A 26257-nucleotide genomic window follows, 5' to 3' on the forward strand; every position below is an offset into this window, starting at 1 on the left:
CACAAGTATTTCCTATTTCACATGATGACCATCTGAAAAAAAATTGCAAAACAGTTTCAATATAAGTCTCCCTTAAAGACCCAGCATGACTCCTTCAGGCATTACTAGGAATACACAGGGTTTTTGCAATAGAACCATGGAAAATAAAGTTATATTGTTGTTGATGCTCTGCAATAATGAGAATATTTTGAAAATTATGATTTACCTTAAAAGCCTCTAATCAGAAGGAACATCTGATGGCTTTTTACTGATACCATCATTTTGCTTTTGTGAAACAACCCCTACAGATCAATTTGAAAAGGTTATTATAATTAAAAATGCTTGTTACAATTAATTCAGTATCTAATAACATGTTCTTACAGAACTGGAAAGAGTTCGGTTCTGAATACTGCACTCAGAACTTATAAGTAGTTGGTGGTAGATGTCTGGTAGATTATAAGTACTACTGGTATATCAGTAACAACAAGAAAATTAATGAATCAGCTTTAAATGTATATTTCAATGTTTTTGGAATAACTTGTTACATTAATTTCTAAAATTAAGAAAGATTGTATCCCTAAATTTAGTATATGCTACACCACTGGCCCTTTTAGTTGTAACGTAGCTCCTGCTTTCCTTAGCGGAAGAACACTTTTGAAACACAATAACCCCCCATGTTTAGGGATGAGACTTCTAAGTGAAGAAATCATAGCATTTTACAAAAACCCCTTCCTATAAATGGAAGAAATATCAGAATACTCTTTTTCCTTAAATACAAATTATTAACCTTATATAAAACAACTTTGAATGAAATACGTTCTTTGTTTGTGACTGGATTTTGAATGGTGTTTAATGGTTTTTGTCATAAATTAATTATTTTCTCTTATGTGATATACTACTCAATTCAATTTTTTATTTTGATGGCGGGGTGGTATTTATTGGTAGTTTTTCTTGGTATTCCCGTAAAAGATCTTCTTTGACCATCAGTTCCTGGAATGTACTTTTACATCTTTTATTCATTTGCTCTCTTCCCTTCTTCCCCAGGTAAGAGAGAGACTTTTCCATATCTAAATACTGGAAGTCATTGCTGGTCCTTGTGTAAGCATTAAAAGCATTGTCCTGGAACTGACATGTAGAAATGACTGTTTATTGTATCAATCATTAATCATTAATCTTGCCTCTTTTTTTCTTCCTTTTATCTGCTAAGGCTTTTATTATATTAAGGACATGAATTCTTTAAGACATGGTCTGTCTTTTTCTTTTGTATGTCTACAGTGCCTGTCAGAATCAAATGAGTTGTATAAAAGTAAACTATAAAAATAGAAATAGCAAAATATGGCCTTGAATTAATGGCTAAACAAAACACATTTTCCTTCTAAAAGAACAGAAAGGGAATCTTCACTGTCAGCAGGGAGTGAGAACACACAATTTCACACAGAACCCTGCTTCCCTTTCCCACAGTCACGAATATAAGCATAGAAAAAGGAGGGAGAATGAAAAGATTTGCTCAAGATAATACAATAATGTCACTATCTACAGTAATTCACCTGCAGAGATATCTTAAATTTTCATTTTATAGACACTGAATAAATAAGGACTTGAAAAATATTCTTATGACTCTAAAGCATAAGGCTCTACAGGAGAACTGAGAGTAAAGGAAAAACAAACTCTGTAGTGATTTGATGAGTTTTACCCTCTTCACCTGAACAAACTGAAAAACTCTGCAAGTCAAAGCCTATATATAAAACATTTAAAGTCATTCTTGTTTGTTGCAGGGATTGCAGCATTGTGGACCGGAACCCGATTTTTTTAATAAACCCATAATACTGAGAAAACCCTATAATATAAAAGTTTGTCAATTAGCTCCATGTTGCAGAAGAAATTTAGCTTGTTTAGCAGACAGTTTCAGCTGAGGGAGTTCATGGATGTACATGCTAATGCTGAGTTGGCACTGAAAAAACTGTAAGTCATGTGAAGTGCTAATTAGAGAATTCCAGGTAGATGTGGTGGTTGTCCTTGCTCATTTTAGCTGGTTGACATCCCTCCACCAAGGGCTGCTGTGTGGGAGCAGAATAACTCCAATTTCAATTTGTGCTCCCTGTCTAGATGTCAGGCTTGGTGCTTGCACAAGTGGGAAAAAAAAGCACCCAAAGTTTCAGGTTTATAAATTCCTGATGAGGATGGATGCTTCATTCTCCAGGCAGAGTTTCCCCTGGGAGATGAATGGACTTCCCAACAGGAAAAGCTAAAGTCAAGAAAAGATTTGGGGGAATCCTCCCAAATATACATTCAAGAAAATGTACATTTGTGCAACTTGCCAGTTCACTTATGAAAGATCAGAGTGTGAAAATAAGGACTGTGTAATACAAAGATATGTTTATGTATTTTATGTGTTCACACAAAAGAGTTCATAAACTGGACTCAGTACTATGACACTATTTTGATAGGTTTTTTTTTGCTTTAAAGAAAGACTAGGCTTATCATGAGCTATAATAACTGTTCATCTGGTATTCCTAGAACCACTTCAATGCCAGAGTCAGCAACAAAATTACCAGTTAGTCTTCAGATAAGAACACATCTAAAGGAAATGACTATATGCGTGTGTGTATTTGTGCTTATCACTAATGTAAATACGATAAATGGTCTTGTAAACTCCTGCCTTGAAATACATAGTTATTGATGTAAATGCAGCAAGCCAAGAAAATTGATTTATAACATGACTGATAGGTATTTTTTTTTCTTTCAATTAACTAATCCTTGAAAATGAAATCAATCGAGTCAGAATAAGAAAGAATATTTCTTCCATAACATAATGTGTGTCGATTCATTGGGATTTAAGAGATTTTAGTTATATTTGTATTGATTGCTCATTATAAATAAATAAATAAATAAATAAACAAACATATATACATATATATAAATATATATATATGAAAACAGCATTTTCTTGTCAATTTAAAAAACTGAAATACATATTAGCAAACAATGCTGACTGGTAGCATTCTCTCATGAAGTACAAAACTTATAAGCTAGACGACAATCATAAAATAATTTTTTGTGTATTCTGGCTGCAATTCAGAATAAGCATTGAATTAGCAATCAGAAGAAAAGAAGAAGGAATATTAGTTTTTGGACTAAACATTTATAGGAATTCACTTCTTCATCATGGAAGTCTTTTGATTAGATTTATCTTTTTTTTTATTTTTATTTTGTGGAATTGTTTGAAATCTTAAGACAATTAGACAAAAACAATGTATATGTTTTTATAAGCAACAAAATTAACTGTGTCATCATTTTCATGATTGCTTGCAATTCTTTAAGAATGAAAACAAATTGTCCTCTCAATTTCTTTCCTGTCTTCTGAAACAATAGGGTCATTAGCTTTCTGGGACTTTGATTATAGAGAAATGTTTGTGTTGGCAAGACCTATATCTAAGACAACATCACCACAATATTTTATTTCCTTGCTAAACTTATTTTTATTCACTTCCATAACAAATGGACAAGAGTATTGAAAAGGTATTCTGTGTCCATGCAAAAATTGAGAAAAAATTTTAGTAGTCTTACACTAGAGTAGCCAGAAGGACAACAATTGCTTCATAAGTTACTTTGCTCTTAATAATAATTTTTTAACCCACATCTTTCCTCTCCTATATTTATTATTTTTTACCCTGATTACCTCTTATATTCTAGGCCAGGTTCATCCACAAAGAGGAAGAATTCTTTCCAAGGTTGATACGGCTTTTGCAGCCACCAGGATAACATAAATATAATTGTGCTGAATAGAAATGTTTTGTTGTTGTTGTTGTTATTGTTACTATTAAATTGTTTGCACAAGATGAATTTACTAATTATTTTTGAAGGCAGAGATTCTCTCTTCTAAACTAAGTCATTCTTTCAATTATTATTGTATAAATAGTATATATCTTCTCCAGCTGCTAAAGAGCACTGATTCGGCACTGGCTTGTGGTTTGGAGAGATGCAATATATTAAAAATTTGAACTAGATTCACACATACATGTACTTTACACATTATGTACTTTGCCACAGTTCATAAGCACGACTCATCCCATGTGCTATGCACAATCTCTTTGAGATACTTCTTAACAAACAACTATACAACAAAGAAGAAAGGCTTGCAGGCAGGAGTATTATCTTTTGTTTAACAAATAGATGTGATAGGGACAAGAAGCTGGGTTTGGGAACATGATTTCTTCATGGGATCTCTCATCAGGTATATTCTATCTGTGATATTGTTTGCATCTCCTTAGGGCTGGTATTTAACTGAAAGAGGAAATAAAAGAATGAAGAATTATCACTAAATACATTTCATTTTTAGCAGCATTTCTACTTATTTCTACTAAAATATTGGACTTCAGTCTCTAGGATAGTTTGGGGGAGATACACAGTCTCTTTTAGAGCTGAAGATATTTTAATCAATATTATTTTTATGTGTGAGAAAAACAAGAAAAGAAGATCCATTTCTGTGTATTATATTATTGATACATATTCATGTTTAAAAAATATTTGTCCTCATTATGAAAGAAGACTTTCTCAGTCAGGGTCATTATTTGTTGTTATATGTTATTCAATTAACATTAATGAACATTTTGCACAGTAGTTCCTAGTAAAACGTGTAGCCACACTTTAGAGGACACTCAGCTCAGTAAGAAAAATGAGAGAAAAAAAGAGAGAAGTGTATTCATTATAGTTGGAAGGATCATGACAGAGTCTACTAACCCAAATTAAGTATACTAATCTGGCAATCCTTGCACTGAGCTCATATCTTGAGGTTTAAAAGCAAAGCACAGATATCTTAAAAAAAGATAGATATCTGACCTGTGACCAGGGATCTGAAAGGCCTACACTTATAGTCTGAAAGAAATAAAGAAAAACTCCTTATAGCTAGGGCAGGCTCATTAGCTGTGAAACACTGCAAAATATTTGCTACCTTATCCTAAAAATGTGAGTCTCCCTCTGGTTGTAAACAGGATGCCAATGTGCCTGGATGTGCCTGGATGTCTCAGTGTCAGTATATTCAGTAGATGTGTTACAAAAGTGATTCCCAGAAGAAATGATTGATGCCTTTAGTACTATAGCAAGAAAATGGTCCAATATTGGAGGCACAGATGATTTAAAGCCAGAATAGACAGCTCAGTATTAGTCATAAATTTATTTTTCAATATTCAGGCCAATGTATTAGCAAACAGCAAAATGTGGCTCACACACCTATAAGAACAGTTTTAATGAAAAATTTTATTCAAGCTTATTTTGTTACTGTTTTCTTGGTAGTGTGAACTGTGAATTAAGTCGAATACAAAAGGTTTTCACTGCACTGAATTACCTGTTTCACCTTGAAAAGCCACATGAAATGAAGCTCTTAAAGCCTTTTGAAAATGACCTTTTTCCTCAGCAATGATTTATCTTTCCCCTCGAAAATCCCTTTTACAAAAGGGAGTATGATTAAAGGAAGCCAAGCAGCACAAACACTCGGTGAAGATCCTGCTTATCTGGAACTCACTTGACAATGTATGTTTTGGGGGTCGGGAATGCTGCAGGTTCAAGGGATAATTCTGCCTTTCAAGCACTTCAATTTATTTCATGCCTGAGCACTGTCATTGTATGCAGACAAGATGAAACGCATCGTTGTGTAAAGAAATTGAAATGGAATCCTACTTGACCCAGCAGGATGGGGCATTATGTTTGACTCAGTAGTGATTCCTGGAATAATATCTAATTCCAGGAGGAAAATTTCTTGATATGGCCACCTGCTGTGAGTGTCTTTGTCCAGGGATCACAAGTTGTTCTGGGTGACTGGGCTCAGGACATGCCTGGAAGAAAGCGGCCAGCCTCCTGCTGGCATTTAGATCTCTTCATTTTCTGTATGCTGCCATTCAGTGGGAATGAGTGAATGAAGAGCGGGAGCAGCTGAAGCACTTCCACAGGAAGAAACATGCTCCAGCAGAAATGTGAGCTAAAACCCATTTGACCCAAGTTTTTCATGCAGCTTTCTCGAGGAGAGGAGAAATCCGAAATTAAGAGTCATTGGTTTTTTACCTTGAAGGGCAAATTTTATTTTTTTTTGTCACACAAGCCAGTCACTAGGATGTCATTTCCCATTCAGCCTCTGTGAAGTGCTTACTTTGAAAAGGCTACATACCACCAGATTAAATAAAATAGGAGCACTCCATGTCTCACAAGAGGGAATCGAGCAGACGGCTTTATTACTTCTGTCAGAGAACAAAGGTTTTCCCAGCATGCAGGGGATTATTAGGCCAGCAGCAAATAAACGGAATGCACAGTGTCAAAACTTCAAATATGACTAACAGAGATGAGGAAGGGGGGAGAATCCATAATTGATTTGTCTGCTGCTACAGTATGAATAAGATTATTCAGGTGATACCACCTAGCTAGCTTCACTGTTAGGGTAGAATCCAATTTTGGCGAAAAATTACATAATTGTCACTAATACAACTACCACAGAAACTGATAATTAACTCGTCCCTGGACAGATGGACAGACAGTCCATCTGTATGATATCAAAATATCGTTATATACATTAGAAATAAAAATTATTCAAGATAGGAGAAAATATCAGCCTTTCCTTCCCTTCACTATTCCTTTAAGTTATCTTATATGTTCATTAGAAGACTCAGCATTTATTTTTTAATTGACTAAAAGATTCTTTCTTGTTAATATATGTTAATGCAAGTAGTCTGGTCCTTTTCCCCTCTATTTCTTTTCTCCCTTTTAATAATGTTTTAACAGGAAAATCCTGCTCTAATTCTCCTTCTTTTACCATTTTCTCTACCCTTAAATGTTATTACATTTGCCAACTGGAGTGGAGGTCAAGGAATTTTCATATATTCCTTTAGTCTGAGATGCCATATTTTCTGCATTGGCAGCTTTATACAGTGCAGCTGAGAGGATTGATTGCACAAATACTATCTATGCTATGGCATGAGTGAGTTTCTGAATATCATGAACACTGTAGAAGGTCATATCTTATAAAAAACAACGACAAAGTTGTGGAGGATGCTCTGACTGGCAGCATCTTATCTTTTATACTGAAGTAAAAGCAGCTCATGATTAAAAAAATATCACAACAGTTTTAATTAAAAGCTAGAGGGAGAAAAAACACTCCCTAGTATTTATTTTTCTCATAGTTTGTTCTGCTTTATGTTGCACACTTGCACCAAAACTAGTGGGAGTATCCCAACCTCAACAGAGTCCTGAATTTACCCTTTGATATTTCAACTGCAGACACTGCACTTAGGAACCAACAAATAATTGCTGTGCTCTATTACTCAACTTCTGTGCACCTCCATTGCCCTATGCTATACCAGTTCATGTTTTCAGGCTTCGTACTGAAGCGTGAGAAGCTAAGTACCAGAAATTTAATAAGAGACAGGATAGGCTTAAAATAATTATTTTTTTAAAATGCCAAGAACAGTTTAGAGTCATGAACGCCTTAGGCCATGAAACAATCCTAGTGCCCATAATGAAAATAATTTGTCAGACTAAGACATGTCAATTTTCATTAAAGTAAAGCAGCCTCAATCACAAGCACAACATCCAACTGTTAGGACCAAATTCTGTTCTTTTTCAGATCAATAGGATTTTTGTCACCAACTTGAACAGCAGAAGGAACCAAACCCTTCAAGCAGTATTTTTAGTGCCAGCTTCCTGAGCTTTATGGCACAGTTTGGCACTGGCAATGAATTGTGTATCGATTACGTGGTCCTGCAATTAATTATCAGAACAATAAGATAAGCCAGGTTACAACCCTGACTCAAAGCCAGGCTTTAGCATGCTACTAAAATATGACCAGTCATAACAAGAGGCATTTCTTTTCACGTAAGTCAAAGCTAATATTCGACCTATCAGAATCCAAATGACACCTTGTATGTGGCACTATGTCTTAATTTCCAGGGGAATAATTCCTGGAAATACTATTTGCCGACTGAAAACAAACAAAGAAACAAACAAACAAAAAAACAGCTTTGTTTTTTAATCCAACTGATACTTAATACAGCACATATCATTCCACTGTTTTCTAGCTGGTAAGATTTTACAGTTAAAAAAGGAATAAAATAATTTTAACAGTGTTAAACTGTTAAACAATGCATACATATTATCATAGAATATAGAATACTAATCAAACTATTCACCTTTTTATTTTTAGTACAACCTTATGTCAAGATAGTTTATCTATCCTTACACACTTTAATATCTAATATAACAATTAGCATAAGCTGAGAATTTTACAGTGGAAGGAAAATAAGGTAAAATCTTTCCTGTAGTTATATTTTTGTTACAATTTCATGCACCCACTTCTTTTGTCTGCCTAATCTTGGATGGTGTCCTACTGTGAAAGGGATTTAACCACAAGAAGTAGTTTTTGGGAAAAGTAGGGAATGTATTTTTGTTCCATTCAGGTCTACTACTATATACATTAAACTATTTTGAAGTAACTGATAGTAGTAAAGAAGACAGAAAACATTACAAGTCTCTTATCAGGTTTGGAATTTCTATCCATTTTCTATTGGATAGAAGATTTGAAAAGCAGAGCCTAAAATGAGAGAAATTATATAAAAATAGGACATCAGTTCATATTTAGCCAGGGGGATAAGAAAGAGAAACCATTCCATGAACATGAAAATTGAGGGAAGTCTGGAAATGAGTTGTAATTTCATGAATTATTTTTTCTATATTAACATGTAGGTAGGGAGAGCTTGCTCCTTTATTTCCAGAAAAGACAATAGAAAATATCTAAGCAAGAATTAGAAACATAAAAACAAATGGAAGAGGAAGGAGGTGGAGTGGGAAGTCCATTTCATATGGAACCAAATAGTATGAAAGACCTGAGATTGTAGAACTAGACCTACCTCCCACAAACATGGACTAAAGCTTTACTGAGGACTATTCAGTAAATTATTTTCCAATATAAAGTTCTAATAGTAATGAGAGAGAGGAAGGGTATTTATCAGACACATGCTGTTGGCACAGAGTGATGGAGAATAAACCCTGATTGAAGACTTCATATCAGTTAAGCAATAAGGGTGCCTGGATTTAAAAGATTCAGAAGTCTGATTCACCTAAGCATTCAAAATTCAGGCATGAATTTAATCGGAGAGTTCAAAATTTCCTTCCAGGAAAATGTTCTACCTGTTGTCAAAACCTGGTCCGGAGAGTTTGAGAACACAGTTGCCCTTGGATGTTCACTGACACTTATTGCCACTTAATATGATCAGTCACCTAGTTTCTGGAGAGTGTGGAGCGAAAGCATTGTGCCTTTAATTTTGGCTGTACATCTCTATGTATATTTTTGGCACTATAAGAAGATAATTAATAAATACATCCCAGATCTTCCCAGGTGATTCAAATGCTTCAAATTACACAGTGTGACTCAGAAACCCCAGAGTGTTTCAGATTTGAATGATTCCAGGGCCTCAGAGGTATGCCATGTGCTTTGAAGCAAGATTAAAAAAGAAATGCTTAAAGCACCAGGAAATTTGAAAGGCATTGCTGCAAAATCCAACAGAAATGCTCACAGACCCGCTTCAGTATGAGTGATGTCAGGTACAGAGGTGCAGGTGGCAAGGAAAAAAGATTCTGTCAGTTCTGAATACAGCTGAACAACTGCAACAATAAAAATCTCAACTGTGAAAGGAAGATGAACCCAGGGGACTTTTCCTCACAGCTTGGCTGGGTGTTGCTGCTGCTATTCCCCATTTCCAGCTCAGTTGTGTGGCTGAGCACCTATTCAAACCACACAAACACACATGTGCACAAGAGAAACATGTCAGGCCAACACAAGTAGGATCATCACAAGTAGGAGATCAAGGCATTTACTGAGAGCCACGTCAGACTAACTCACCCAAACGTGAAGAAGGCAAATGGGCACAAGCTCTTCCTTGGGTCTGATTGATCAGGCTTGAAATTTGCAGGTTGGTCGATTTGTATACACTCATTCTAAAGATTTACAGACATGAGTCTCTCAGACCCCAGACCAGGCCTTAAAGCAACATTCACAGTCCATGTCCAGACCCTAAGCCTTTTTTTAATCCAGTATCCAGCTCTGATCCTGAGCCTTTCATAGTTTTGATTTCCTTCTTTTCCAACTCAACAGCTAGTCCAGTGTAAACTGCATTACCAGATTACCAAACACACACAGATTGCATCACACATGAAATAGAGTTTAACAAGAGGATAAGACAGAGTGAAACAATTAGATGCAGGTCTTGACCAGAGAATTACACTGAAACATAGCATACACATGACTGGCACATTTTGTCCTCCCTCCTCCCCATTTTCTCACACTTGCTTCTTCATAGTCCAGCTTTTGCTCTCTTTTGTTGCACATGTGAAAAAATTTACTAATACATTTAAGAAGTTTTGCATATCTCCAAAATCCTCTTAAAACACCCAATTATGAGTTAATATTCTCATGAGCTCTATGATAATTTCACTTTTCCTTCTCGTAAACATGCTGTTCTGACTGAAACTCATTGAATTTGTGCTTGAGTGGTTCCCTCCACAGCCCAAAAATTTCAATGGCTCAAGTGACTTAGAATTTCACCCCTTTGGTATTGTCTCCTTCCTATTCTGCTTTTCATGAGTAAAATGTAAGTTCTTGTACAGAAGAGAGAAAACATGTTCCATATTGGTAGAACTACTCCAGGGAACTGACTAGCTGGACTAAATTTGGCCTGTCAAATTTCCTTTCTGTTAAGATAGAAATCTCTCCCATGGAGGTCAAATTTACCCACACCTTTTACTTTTGTTTTTGATAAACAGGCTTTCATGCCCTCTTCTTCAACAAAATAGGGCAAACCCAACTCCTGTGTTACCTTCTTTCATATTGTCAGGTATTCTAAACAGTACCTAAACTCTATATTGGAATTCAAACAAAAAATAATTGTTTTCTCTAAGGTACTCTCTTCCTCTCCTTTACTTGTTTGATAGAAGTTGGTTTCATAGCATTGACCTGCCTTTATATTCCACTTAAAACTAGTTTGGTTTATCTGATAGCATGACTCAAAAACCTACCCAAAATTATAAACTTTAATTTTTAAATGACTGAACTAAATAACCCTGCATCAAAATGTAGCATCTTAGCACTGCAGGAAGTTTTCTTTTACACATCATTTCCACTAAGGAACTATTTCTTGTCATACCCACTTCACTAACATTTCTCTGAATTTGCAAAGAAAGGGGTAGAAATTATTATCAGTTTTAAATTTGATGGGGTTTAAGCACTTTTAGTACCAGAAAGTTATGGAAGGAGGACACTGGAAACTTCCTGCTTATAATTATCACCTGTCCCATGTCCATCATTATGTATTTACAGCTACTGTTGACATGTGCAGCTAATGTACAGCAAAAAGATAGCAAATTCAGCCTGAAAATGAGTGGAGTGAGTGCTTTTTAAGACAACTGTTCAGAAGGATTGCAATGAGAAGTAGTCCTTGAGAGTTTTACTATTCAAAGACTTACTATAATTGTCATTATTATCCTTTACGTTTGAAATGTCCAGTGTTTAAATTTTCTTGCTGTGTTTTTTCCTGAAATTTATCAAAAATTAAATTCCTTATCACAGTTTGCTTATTTTTAAAATCTACAGATGGAGTAAAACATGGAAAATATTTTTATTTACCAGCACCAGAACTGATATACTCCCTTGTACTTTTCATGATCTGATTTTATTTCTTTTTTAAATTGCCTGCAAGAGCTTAATGTTCCAAAATCACACAAGAGCAAATGGACAGAATTAATGGTATATTCCAGCTGATTCAATTCCAGAAAGTGTGTTTACAGTCTCTGGGTATCTAAAAGCATTTTTCTTAAAGCATATTTCCTATTTGTAAACAAGAAGTCACATCTCGGATGCATAAATTACTTGGATGTATAGATCAATCCTGTGCTACATTATCCATATATATATGAATACATCCATACTTGGTTCCAAGATGATGTTCTTGTGAAAGACAAGAACACTTCATTTTGCTTAGGTTGATATTATATTCAGATGTAAAAAAGATTTTATTGAAGATAGGGCTGATGATTAAAACATTTTTAACACTGCCTGAATTGTGTCCATGTAGCATTGTCTGAGGAGATGGAAGGGGAAAAAGTATCCTCAGTCCATGAGAAAAATAACACAGCTTTATGCATAGAACTGAGAACGAGACCATTGCTGTGGATAAACCTGTAAGGAACTGTGGTATTACAAATATAATATATTCAGCATATTAAGTAGCCTTCACACTTAACAAAGAATGTACCAACTTTGAGAGGGGTTCTTTAGGAGTTACAGTTTAAAAGTCTCAGTAGGTGTTTGTTCTCATGATGATGATTAGATTTTAATTAGCACAAGAGCAGTCCAACTCCCAAAGCCTCAATTACTTACCAGCTTGGACACTGGATGCTATTCATATCAACAAGATATAACTGGAAATCTGAATTCATGTTGTAACTAAAATTAACATTTTCAAAACCAATAAGTAATCACCCTATTTCTAGCACCCTCAGAGGATATAGATATCCTTTGCAAAATGTCACTAGGCACAGAAGCTTCCAAACCACAACAATCAACTCGAGATTCTTAGCATATGTTGCTGGATCTGTGTTAATTCCCAGAGTTCACTGCTTTACCTTTATAAACTGCAGTCTACACAACACAGCTGCAGTCTACAAAGCTTAGGCCCTAGAATACAAAGACTAACTTTTGGTTATAGCATGCATGCAATATCCTATTTCAGCAAATATTTGCCTATTTTTTTGCAAAATTTTTCCATCAGTTTATGGATTTTTTTTTAACAATGTAGGTAGATAGACAGACACTGAAATGCTCATAGGCTAATATAGGCTTGATTTGAAAAGGTCCTTTTATGGTCATTTAGTTCAGTCCTCAACCCAAAGCGATGAACAGGTTGCTTAGGACCACATTCTTGGAAAATGTCTAAGGATAGAAATTCCATAACCTCTCTGGTGAATCTAATTTAGAGATTAAATTGCTTTATAGCTGTTATGGTTTAACCCCAAGCAGCAACCAAGTACCACACAGCTGCTCGCTCACTCCTCCACCACCAGAATTGGGAAGAGTCAGAAGAATATAAACTAGAAAACCCGTGGGGTGAGATAAAGACAGGTTAACATGTAAAGCAAAAGCTGCATGCTCAAGAAAAGCAAAACAAGGAATTAATTTGCCCCTTCCTATAGACATGCATTGTTCAACTGTCTCCAGGAAAGCTAAGTTCCATCACAAGTAATCTTGACTTGACAAACTCCATAACTCCAAATCTCCCCTTTCTCTTTTGAGATGGTGAAAAGACACAGGCATTCTTTGTGTATAACTCATCATGCAGCAGAAATTGTTTAAGCTAGAAAAGATATAATTTTTTGATGAAAATCAAGGTGAAATTAATTTTAAAGAATATATTCCCAAGATTAGTTTTGATTACTACATGAATATCAATTTTGTTAGTTTAATGGCAATTAACAGGATATACAGACGATGACAACATGTACACAAGATGTCATTTCCACGTCTTGGGATATTTTTAGAAACATCTAATTGCATCAGTGTTTCTGGAGGCCCAAACTTTTATTTATCTGAAAAGAACTGCATTGGGATATGGATGCATGCTTTAAACATTTTAAAAAGATATAGCCTAATTATTTTCAAGGATAGTTGTGTTCTAGGTCATATAAATGTGTACTAGTGTTTCATCATGAGCTAAAAGAAGCTATGGTTTCAGCAGTAATGGTCTCAGGTATAAGCCTGAGACACGTGGCTACTTCTTGTTCATAAGAGAAAAATATCTCTTTGATGAATCAATGAGTTATGTTCCCAACAACAGTTTGTTGGAGGGTCTTTGGATTTCCTAGTATCTTACTATCCCTGTTCATTTTAACTTATAAGAATTACATCTGTGAACATATTATGGATGGTTTATAACAACTGTCTGAAGTGTATATTTATATTTATATACATATACATATACATATACATATACATATACATATACATATACATATACATAAACATATAGGTGTGTGTGTGTGTGTGCATGCGTGTGGTGAATTTATCAAATACTAACTAATAATCCAAAATAAATTACCAGTTAATGAGATGATAAGAATCACTTTTGATAGACTTAAAGATAGAGGTGAGAAAGTTTTTTTTACACATTATGTGGTTTGGGATTTTTTCATTTGATAGATAACAAGACCTTTTAAAATGAAAATGTATACAGTATAATGTATGTGTGTGCATAACAGAGCTTAATTATCAAAATACTTTGATTAAGATGAAGGAAGCATCTATAAATCAAGTGTAATCCAGAGTTCAGAATAAAACTATAAGACACAAAGAGATCATTCAATAATGATACAATTAGAATTTTGGTGTATTATTATATGCTGAACTAAAACTAAGTTTTAAATGCAAATTAAGTATTTTTTTTAATGTTGCTTTACTGTGAAGGGAATGGCAGAAAAGGGTCTTGGCTGAATATGAGTGCAGATGAGAAAAAAAGCCCTGCATGTCAGGCAAGAAGCCGAATGGGAGAGGAACACCTGAAAATTTCTACTACCCCTGCCAAAAGCCAAACAGAAGTGCCACAGTAGAAGTTAAGGAACCTCATGCAGTGTAAGAGGAATTAAAGCTTCCCTGCAGCAAATGAGGGAATATTATTTCCAGAGCAGACTATCTTTCCAGCAGGATATTAACTAATTGCCTCTGACAGAAAATTCGTTACAATAGACACAAGAAACAAGGCTTGTGGAGTTCTAACATTTTCTAAGAACAAAAGATGGCTAAGTTTGATAAAATAGACTTAAAGCATTTCTCGTTACTACTTAAATGATATAGAAGGGCCTTTTTCAACTTGAAGATACCTAAAAAGTTTCCAAAGTGAACTTATACCTTTCTAGAAGTTTTAGAGTTAGATATATATGTGTGCAGGTAGATGTGCATGGTACATAAGTATCTGTTAACAGTTAAATGCCTATGTGGCCACTCACTGATCCCTCCTCTGCTTCAGAACAGGAGGATACAAGATGAAAAAGCTGGCGTGCTCAGAGTCAGAGACATTGTTTATCAACTACTGTTTTAGATGTAGCAGACTTCATGTGAGAAAAATAATTTGTGGCAAATTAAAAGAGATCTCTATCATTTGGAGCAGAAAGACAAACATCAAAACACCTGCCATCTCCGTTCTCCATGCTTAATTTTTCTCCTTCACTGCAGACACCTACACCTGCTCCTCTAAGTAACTCAAGGGAGTGCTGTATGGCCAGTACACAGCAGTTCCTCTTTGCTGTTCCTTCCTTCTTATTCTTTTCCCTGCTCCAGCATGTGTCCTTCACATTCTGCAGGAAATATCTTTTCCACCATGGAACCATAGAACATCTCTTCTCCCTTCCTTCATCTCTGACTTAGATGTTCCCAGATGTCTGCCACCCTGTTTTGGTTTCTTGGTTGTTTTTTTCTTTGGATTTTAGGAGTTTAGTTGTTGGGTTTTTTTCTGTTTTGTTGCTGTTGGGACTTTTTTGACCCTCCATCTCTGCCTTTCTGACATTTTCTCCTTTTGTTAATTTATGTTTTGTCACATTTTGCTGATGAGCTCAGCTATGGCCAGCAGTGGATTAATTCTAGAACCAGCTGTGTCCAGCACAGAGTAGCCCAACCTTCTTGAAGATGCCTTTTACACAGACCACCACGGCCACCAAAAGTTGCCACCTTGGCAAAATACGTGCAGTCCATACAAACTTGCTTTTCATCACCAGCTTTGATAGAGTCCTTAAAAGTAGTTCATGGATCATTAAGGGTCTTTTCTCTGCAGACAGAAAATGACTCCTCACATTCTTCCTTTTCACCTACCTTAGGAAATTGTTATTTTAGTTTAATAAACTGCATGAACACATATTCACACTGGCCAAGCCCAAGGATGCCTGATGTAGAGGCTTCTGAATTACCTTCAGCTAGCACCAACTCAAAGTGAAGAGCTCTAAACCATACCAACCCAAGATGATACAGCCACAACCATCATGCCACGCTGGTTGAAATGTAATTGGGTTACCCACCTTAATCTTATCACTTAACCACATTAACCCAACCACATCACCATGGATAGTGATAAAATGATAAAATATTTTTTTCATTTTGCTCTCTTGGTAGTAGTGGTGTGCCAATACAATATATTTCTTTACTTGAGTGCAACCGTGAACATTACTTAGTGATACACCCAGTCTAATAAAGGTATCCCTGCCCATGGCAAGGTTGTTGGGACTAGATTATCTTTAAAGTTCCCTTCCAAACCAAATTCTATATTCTTTGTAAACCAGACCTGAGTTTCTGTAGGAACCCATGTAGAATAATTGCTTACACTGCCTGAAAGCTCAAGCATCTTCAACTCTTGTCTTTACAATAAGAAGCGTTTCAGTCAGAATTACATATAGCACAGTGTGGTGCAGTTGTGCTTATTATAATAGGGGCTACATTGCTGATAATTTGTCAAATTAGTCACATAGATAACCAATCATTTTTTTATTTGCTAGATGTTTGCTTTACATAACTTGTTGGGAAATAGCAGTTAGGAAGTGGTATAGTCTGATGATTAAGATGAAAATGTCCAAAAGGTTCAACCCACCTAGTAAAAAATCCTCTCACTCTTTGCAGCACTGACACAGTTGAAATGAGCTTTAATAAAAGTGAGAGTAAGCAGATGGCAGTATTTTTTTTCTGTGGGGGCTTTTAGAATCAATCCCCACCTGTACTGAACTAGGCCAAATCTATAGACATTGAGGACATATTGCACATGTCATTTTCCCAAATGCATTTAAAATTAGGTTAACAAGGGGGAAGGGAGACTTGAATTTTCAAATTGTGAGACTCACTGTTGATGGATTGTATTAAGTCCTACTGTTTCACTTATCATATTAAGGTTTTTTTTTTTTTAAGATAAGAACACTAAGAAGACCTAGACAATGCTTTAAAGCATTTAGATAAAATAGAATGAATAAATTAAATACCTCATGGTATATCTTTAAACTTGCAGTGACTTGATATAGAAGTATACTACCAAAAAGCAAATGATAACAAATGGAGACTTTTAAGAATAGTTAGGAGAGAAAAGAACACCAAAACCAATCAGGAAAAATCTTGAGATAATACTTATATCTCCAGCCTAGGAGTCATATACAAGAAGAGTTGTATAGTTTTCCAGCTAACTGACAATTAATTCCCCCTGTTATCTATTCAATGAAATAGTCTCTGTTTTTGCAGCAGGAATGTGTTTCGTGCACTTATAGACTGTTTGGTGGTTGATTTCAAATATCATGACTTGTCACTTTTGGATTTTGGCAGAATACTTTTGGCAGAATATACTCCCTAAATGGGTCAGTGGAGCAGAGTGAGCATTAGAAGCATTAAATACATTATGAGTATCTGGAGATGGCCCTGCATATAGTCTACATCTTTGTGCACAGATATGGGGCAATACTGTGTAGGGAAATACAGAAATAGAAAGAACAATTCTGGCTGTGCTTTGGGTAGATGAAGTTGATGAGATTTTGGGTTTAGACAGGAAGTTTGACATAGCTGTAAATGCAAATGTAAAACATGTAAAATTTAATCAACTGATGCAAAAACCAATAAAAACAACAACAAAAAATCAGTCAGACTTCTGGAAGGCCTTAGAAATCCTTTATACCACAATCAATTTGTCAGTGCTTGTATGGCCTGAAGCATCAGACAAATTGTCATTTTTTTCACTTAAAAAAAATAACTCTGATTACTAAGACCATGATTCCATTTTATCAAATTTATTTCTTCTGTGTTGTAAGTGTATTAACATTGATGACAAAGATATAAAATCCCATTTCTCAGACAACGGCCATTGGTTTTCTTGCTGTGGAACTGAAGGGTCTTTTGCCTAAGACTACTACCACAGCTACGTTATGAAAGACAGATGAAATGCCATGGGGAAAACACAGTCCCCACCTTTCTCATTCTCCCCACTGTGGAGCTGGCACTTCTCACTACAGGGGCTGTCTTTATGGCATGGCTACTAACCACAAGGTTGCAGAAGTTGATCATCATGACAGATTTCCTAGCAAGCAAGAGAGCAGTGTATGTAACCAGCACACCAGAAAATAATATGTGACCGGGGAGTTTATAAGGAGAGAAATTTAGCATAAATCTGACCCAAGGCACCATAGCAAAATTTGACTAGGCATTCAGATCCAAACTGTGCAAATAACATCTCTTGGGAGTCACAGGTGTGGAAATTGCATGTCATTTCTGCGCTATAGGAAGTAATTGAATTATTATAGTACAGCACTGTGCATATCAACTGTTACTTGTTTTATTCTTTTATTCAGACTTAGGCCAGTGTATTGGAAGATCTGCAGTTCGACAGAGGGAATTCAATAAAAACTATTTTCCTCATCATAAGATTTGTGTCATTGTAAAATTAGTGTGAGAGTCGTACTTTACAGAAATTCTCTCAAACAGATGAGCTTTTTTTGACAGCAATTTAGTTTCAATTTATTTTTATTATTTGTATTTATGTACTATATACAAAAATAATCACATAATTAAGGCCATGCCAACCCACACCATTTTGTTTAATTAAACAGTTAATGCCATTATCAATCTGGTAGTATAATTCATATTTTACAAGAGAGAGATTAAGCATAATTATTCATAATATTTTCTTATATTACTAGGAGATTTTAATAAGAAGCTGCTTATAATCAGCAAATAAAGCAGAAAAAAAAGTACAAAATGCTTCGAGTTGCCTAAGAAATTCAGTTGTGATTGCATACTGGTTTTATGAATGAATAGAAAGCTCATTTGCTTAATTTGTTAGTATTAATACTTAAATTCTTAAATGAAAAGAAGATGGCTAAAGTGTTGTCAAAATAGATGTATCATCAAAACAGAATATGGGGAAGAAACCATAATATAAAGTCAGGTTTCACTCATATGAGTGCTCTACCAACTTGCCATATGCTGCTTTTTCTAATGAATATTCAGAAAAGTGAGACAGCATAGACAGATATAATAAATGCACTACCACAGCGCAGATATACTTTATTTGGAACATTTTTTCTGGGGAAAGGAAAAAAAAAGAGAGAGAAAAAGGAAATGTGACTTCTTATGTCCATAGGGTAGAGAAGAGACTGGATCTCAACCCATCTCCTGTGCATCCCTAGGAAATATTCTAACACTGAACTTTTCATTATATATATATGATATCTTTTAGTTATAAAAGATGAACAGAGGAATGCCTAGCAGGGAATATGAGTGAGAGAGACCATTTAGCTGCTTATACCTTCAAAGAGGCATTCCCTGGAGCAAATATTTCTTGGTTTAGAGAATTTTTGCTGAGAGAAACCAAGCAAAAAAAAAATTTAGAAACTGAACGTCGACAGAAAATATATAGTACAAAAGCTGATGGGCTGCCTGAGCAACCTTAACTGGGTAATAATGTCTTTTGAAGATTTACATTTTTTAGTCCCTGCATGATCCAGTTGATCGAATAGGAAGCAGATCCACACGAGGTCAAGGAACAATCAGGGCTTCATATCAATGCTGCTCTGACCAGCCTCAGAGCCAGTGCTGGTCTGGGTGTGAGCAAAACCATGCCTGAAATATTTTTGCTGAAGTACTCTAGTGTTAAGGTAAAGGGTTGAATGAGTATGCTTTCCAAATAATACCTAATGTTCTCCCCCAGATACTTCTTTGTGTATTCTAACTGCTCTTCCTCAGTTTCAGAATCTTGTGCAGGGTTAGAGCTTCTGAAAAGGTGCTTCCTTTGAAGACACTAAAGACATTTCTTCTAGTGTTGCAAAGGGTGCAGGCTGCTGTGCCCCTTTGTGGCTGCTAATGAGAAATCTGAAATGAAGCTTGTAACTCTAATGAGTTTTTAATCAAACAAAAAGCCAACCCAAACCAAACACAAATCTCAAGCCAAAACCAAAACCACAGTTTAAAGTATTAGAGTTTGGAGCTGTTAAGGGAGGAGGGCTTTTTTCATTATCTTATCAGCTCTCTAAGATAACCTCCTAAAAACTATTAATCAGAAAGTACCAATGGGTGTTAGAGTTCTTGAGATGGCAATCTCCATACAGAGAATAAAGAAGCTGTCTCTGTGGTTACTGTGCTGCAGAGAGGGAGAAAAGACAGCAACACACACGGACCTCTTTTGGGGAAAAAAGGCCAACTTTATTGTACGGACAGCCCGTATTTAAAGTGTGTTACGTGCAGCTAGGACAGGACAGTAGTTCATTGGATAATTGGGACAAACATCCCTGGGACAGCATGTCCGGATGTCCCACGGGAAAGACACCAGGTGTTAATCTTTATTATGAATTTCTTTCTGTTTTTCACCAAGTTATCACTCTGGGAGACTGCCTCCCTTAACTGAAGCTGCAGTCAGCTTGTCAGCCTGGGAATGGACCTGAGAGTCAGGAGAAATTCAGGCCTGAAAAGAATTGCCAAGCTGTAATTTCCTAGCTCTCTAAATGTGTGTGTCCACATGCCTCAATAATAAAAGAAGTTTCCTAGTTTAGTCAAGTTGTTTTATATTCCATCTAGATAGTAGTCAGTGGTGAAAATGTCAATAAGTCTTGTGTTACCCTAGACGTGCTATTACATGTCACACATTAAAAAGGCAGACACAAACTACACTTGGGTTTGTAATGCCATACAGACTTAATTGTAGGAGTCAAGAATTTGTCATGGGAACCAGACAAATCAGGGTAATAATGATAATTAATGAAAGTATAACAAAAATAAAAACTGAGTTCAGAGGACATTTGAACAGCACATAGCTGATGACTTGTGCTTGGCAATGGCAGAGCAAGCTCCTGTCAAGTTCCTATTGGCTCTGATGCAGGCTTAAAATGATGAATAAAACTCCTTTTGCAATGAAAAGGAAAATCAGTTTCTAAAATAACACATAAATAAAATGTAGATTCCTGGACTGTAGGTCACAGTCCTAAGCACACCAGAAGAGCACCTGTCTAGTTTTTACTAATGTAAATCTTCATAAGTGACAGGGTTTCTCATTTGTGCATCTCAGTTATGACAGAGCTGAGCAATGAACCATCTCTCTGAATCCAGATACCTAGACAGTCTTCTGTCCTTGTTATCCAAGAGGCTTCATACTTTGAATGCTCAATAAAGTGATTAATCTCAAAAGAGAATATAGAGATTAACAATATTTAATCATAAAAATTTTAAACACTTCCCCCAAAAAATCAAAAAATACCCAAAACAAAGCAAATAAAAAACAAAAAACCAAACCAAACCACAAAAAACAGAGTAATATGTCCAGCCTAGAGAAAATGCAGTCCAGAGAAAATCTTCCTGCAGATCAAGAGGACAGGTAGTTCTCTAAGCACTAGTAAAGGGATGCTTAAAAAGGATTATTTGCAATTCTTCTGTTAAAACTATAACAGAACAGAAGTAAATTCTATGATGAGAGAATGGAGGGATGAAACATGAATTTTTTCAAGTGGTGAACATTTGTCTTTATTGTCTGATTGCCATTTCTGTAGGTTTTTCTATTCTCTGGAATTTGGTCTAAATAATATTGAATTCTCTTTCACATCGGTCTTAGTATAAGAACTATCTGCATGTCCTGCACTAGCTTCCATTCCACTGTCTTTATGCCACTTTCTGGTAAGAACAAGATATGAATTTGAATTTATTCATATGGAATAAGGAGATGTATTATCATTCTTGAAATAACTGACTTATTGACTGGCCTATTATATAAAGTACCTTTATTCAACATCTGTTGCTTTAAAACAACTTGCTTGAAAATAAACAAACAAAACAGGACAAGAAAAGGATGAGCCTTGAACATTGTTTGAAAAGTTTCTTTGGTATAGCTATTCAAGGGAAAATCAATTTAAAACTCTTCAGTAATTCACCAGGTGACTTTTGGTAGTTCTGTAATTAGAAGTATTGTGTTGTCATTTTGAGATCCTAAGAGATCCTTGATGTGTTGAACAGACCCACTAGCAGTGTGACATATCAAGGACTTAAGTGCTAAACTTTCGTAAGAGTTAAAGTTAAAAAAATTAAATTCTAGGTTAAATCCAGTTCCAAAATGGATGGAAATGAAAGGTTTGAAAAACAAGTGACAAAGGAAGTTTTCTTTGAATCCTAGAGTGATGAATACAGTTCAATGTCATCAAATGCAGCCACATTTTAAATAACAAGAAAATAGCTATAAGAATGTGGCAAATCAAGATTTCTACCTAACAAAGCTTCCAACTTACTGCTTAGCTAAGTAGGGTAATGCAGTAGCCACACCTTACATCTGAAGCAATTCTACTTCCAATTTTCTACAATGCCACTGGCATTAATCAGTTGCATGATTAAAATCATTAGGGAAAACAAATTAAACAGTACTTTAAATTGAAGTTAAATGTACAATTTATGCATTACACATCTCTTGATGTAGCTTTTACACCCAGGTTTATCTGAGGCTGCATTTCAGTGAAAATTGAAGCCATTTTTATGGGTATATAAAACGATTATCAGTTTTTAAAATATTTTCATAGCAGTGGTGCAAAAATCATTAGGCCATACTTTTACTTAGCTATCTAATATTGTTGGTGGTCTAGAGTTTGAGTCTTTCTAGGTTTGAAGACATTTTTCTGTGATTGCCTTATTATTTGTTTTGCCCACCGGCATGAATAATCAGGATTTTCCAGTGCTAGAAGTGTATGTACCAACAGAGAAAGCTTGCTCTTATTACTAAAAGTCAGGAAATAAGGATACTTATTCTCTGAAGACTAGCAAGGGTTTTAATTAAATTCTCCCTTAAAAAAGCAAAACCCCCTCAAACTAAATTACTATAGTGCAAAAGGTAATCACAGGGTTGTGGTTCTGTGTTTTCTACATATATATCAACAGTAATGATGTAAGATCCTCACATGTGTATTAATTATAATAACACAGTCTGAGGAACTGGAGATCGTCTTCATCAGCCAAGGAATGAGCAATGCCATGAACTGCTGTCCCTACATGGGTAAGCTAGAAAATATAAAAACCTTGATTTGAAGAGGACTGCAATTAAAATTTCTCTCACTGAGGGAAAAAGAGGATTGCTGTCTGTGTCACAGTTGAGCAAGAATGGTGGTTTCACTTTTTAGACCCTGCCATCAACTTCTGCTTGAAGTAAGAATCCATCAGTAGTTATAAATTAAATGTTGCCAAAACCACATGTGAAACACTATCTCTGTTGCACCTGAACTCAACTAATTTTCGGATGTATTTCCTATCATTGATCGAATATGATGCCTGTGGAAAAGTGCAGTGTCCATGAAGTTTTTGAATATGGAACTGTTGATTTCCTCTTCGACAGTTTCTTTCGTCGGGGGAAAAGCCTGAAATTATACAGACAACCAAATACAATTCAGTAGCACACTTTTGATGTCTATTGAAGGAGTGTGACAACAAAAGTCCTCCTCTAGTTGTGTCTCTCCAGGGATGTGATTTCTTGGTCATTCCTTGCCACTGCAAGCTGACAGCCTCTTCTCAAAGCAGATGAGATTAAATAGATTTAAAAAAAAAAATCTGAGATTTTTAAATAGATTTTGAGCAAAATTTTGATTGTCTGATTAACTCTGTTGTGTTGTGCCTTAAAAACATTAAGACTTTGGAGGAAAGAAAGTGAAATAGAAAACATTACCAATCTACTTAATGATCAGCTTAGGTTCTGCAGATCCCTCTTTAACTGTGACAGTTTTTCCCATTAGTGATGTGGTGTAGAATAAAAACACCTGAATCAGAGAAGCAAGAACAGGATCATTAACTTTCCTAATGAAACAAGTTTTCTATAGCAGAAATCATATGTTTTTTTTAAACAGCTCAGTATTCTTGAGAGAAGCCGATGTGACAATTGGTCAATTATATCCTGTGTTTAAGGTTAGTCATAACAACTGAAATGGTACATAAATCTTAGGTGGTCAGGGGCTTTCTTGTGTTTCCCCTCTTTCTAGATTATTATTTGCTGATGTAACTGAACAAACATTCATGTATAACATTAGAAGTATGGTAGGTGTTGCTGTCCTAAGCTGCAATCTGCAATGTAGTTAAATCATATGGCAGAAGAAATGTTGCAAAAGTTTCATGCTTCTCTAATGTGTGAAGCAGCAGCCCAAAATCTGAACCATGCAAGGGTTTCTGTATAGCTGTCTCGTCGTGACCTGCCTTATGCTTGGTGTCTGACTGAGTATCAAGAAATCTTAATTCTAATAACCATTTTTTTCTTTGCTTTTTATTCATGGTTGAATTCTACTCTTTTCTCTAGGGCAGAAGAAACCTTTTTCTTTTCCCAGAACACAAGAATAGATAAAATATTAATGCAGTACCTGACTTCCCTGCTTAACTGAAGTGCATATCAGTTCACTGCAGTTGGAAAGGTATATAGTCCAGCAGGTTGAAACAGCAGTGCTTTCCCAGGGATCCTCAAGAACAGTGTGTTTTTCAATGTCCATTACAAGGTGAGTCATACGATCTATGCTTCATTTCACTTTTATTCCTCAAATCAGGAAACACAGTTCTGTAATTATGCTTTTCACTTGAACAAGACCTGCAACTATTTGAATGAGCTAAATAATAAAATCTCTATCTTTTACATTACCTCTGAACACTAAATACTGATAAGTCTAATTTTAATGTGACAAGCATTAACCCATTATTAATAATTATGATAATTATAACGATTATTTTAATGATAATAATATTAATAATTATAGAAAATTAAAAATGCTTACAAGCTTACCTCTAAAAGTAGGCCACTGGTTCAGTGCCCCCTGATATGCCTTGAAGAGAGATACATTGGACATTCATTTTCAGATCTTTACAACAATCCATTTTTCTCTCTCCTTAAACTCAAGAAATAAGGAACAATGGTAGGTAACTCTCTTCCCACCTATCACACTGACTGAAATAAAGTCTATTGTGATCTTGTCTTTCCTTCAAATCAGAGAGAATAATACAACTCATTTCTTTTCTTATTTTTTCTTTTTTTTTTTTTTTTTTACTGCAATCAATCTATCTTTGAGAAAATGTTCTGAATTGTAATTGTCAATTGCAACTTACTCTTTGCATAGATAATGACCAGGGTCTGTGAATCTTTCCTGTCCTGAGGGCATCCAAATCCAAATCTTATGGCCACTAAACACTTAAATTAAGCTTTCAGAAAGTAAAAAAAAGGGGGAGCTCAAGGAGTAATTTGTACAGGAAATTGGCAATGCTTTTTATCTTGTCATTGGATAATATCATGACTACATTTGAGTCTCAGTTATTCTCAGGATGGAGCAAATGCTCTCCAGCCTTGCTCCTAATCTGCTGGTTTATGCCTCTGCATGCAAGCTCATAAGCTGTACTTAGCCATGCAGTATAAGGCAGCTATTCCTCTTGATATATTCCATTTGGTTAGAAACTTCATTATCCAGTGAAGATGCTGAATTGCTTATCAGAAGAGAATGCAGTTTGGCATTCAGATCTCAGGTGAGCTGTTAGAGATTGAAGGTTATAGAGTGTGAGTAACACAAAAATTATCTGCTTGTCATTAGGAAATACTGAACAAAGAAACACTATTCTACTGTCATACTCAGTTTTCACAAGGTAACAGAACATTTAGATAAATTAAAGCACTTATTCCTTGCCCTTGACAATTGAGAACTTTTGTTCTGACACCAGCTGGTCACCAGTTGATGTCTTGGTACATAAAGATAGATTGTTTTTATTTTTGGGCAATTTTTAGTTTTACAAAAGAATAATCCGATTTTATGCTTGTGTTGGAAATTCTGTTTCATATTGTGTGTGAGTTCCTTGGGTTAATTAACTCTTACAAGAATAACAATGGCAGTTTTAAAAGTGTTGTTTTTAACTGTCAGACTAACATCCATCACCTATTTCATGGAAATAATACTAGAACACGTAGTATAGATACTGGGTATAGATATTTTTATTATCTCTCCCTTCTTTTTCCTGTTTTCTGGTCTGAATTCTCTTAAATTCTTAATCTCTAATTACAGAGAACATACAACTTGCTCAATCACCATTACCTGGTCATTGCTGTTCTATAGACCTTTCATATTCATGCAGTTTTCAGGATTTGTGTAATGATGGAATCAAAACCAAAAACCGTATCCAGGCCATTTCTTCATTCTCCAGTCTGCAATAATGCTTAAGTCTTTTCTTTAGGGCCCCACCATGTAAAGTTTTGTTAACAGT

The 26257-nt window shown here is 35.4% G+C and overlaps 1 long non-coding RNA gene across 2 annotated transcripts in view; it reads right to left on the minus strand.

Annotated features, from left to right (window-relative positions):
- LOC148224430 (uncharacterized) overlaps positions 1-24942 on the minus strand; it is a 95074-nt gene extending 70132 nt beyond the window's left edge. For both annotated transcript variants that reach the window (XR_015802596.1, XR_015802595.1), the window contains exon 1: positions 24798-24942. This is a non-coding gene — a long non-coding RNA (uncharacterized LOC148224430). The remainder of the gene's footprint in view (positions 1-24797) is intronic.
- Positions 24943-26257: the final 1315 nt, after the last annotated feature.

Source organism: Sturnus vulgaris, chromosome 3, assembly GCF_052056855.1.
Source record: "Sturnus vulgaris isolate bStuVul1 chromosome 3, bStuVul1.hap1, whole genome shotgun sequence".
NCBI classification, from domain to species: domain Eukaryota; kingdom Metazoa; phylum Chordata; class Aves; order Passeriformes; family Sturnidae; genus Sturnus; species Sturnus vulgaris.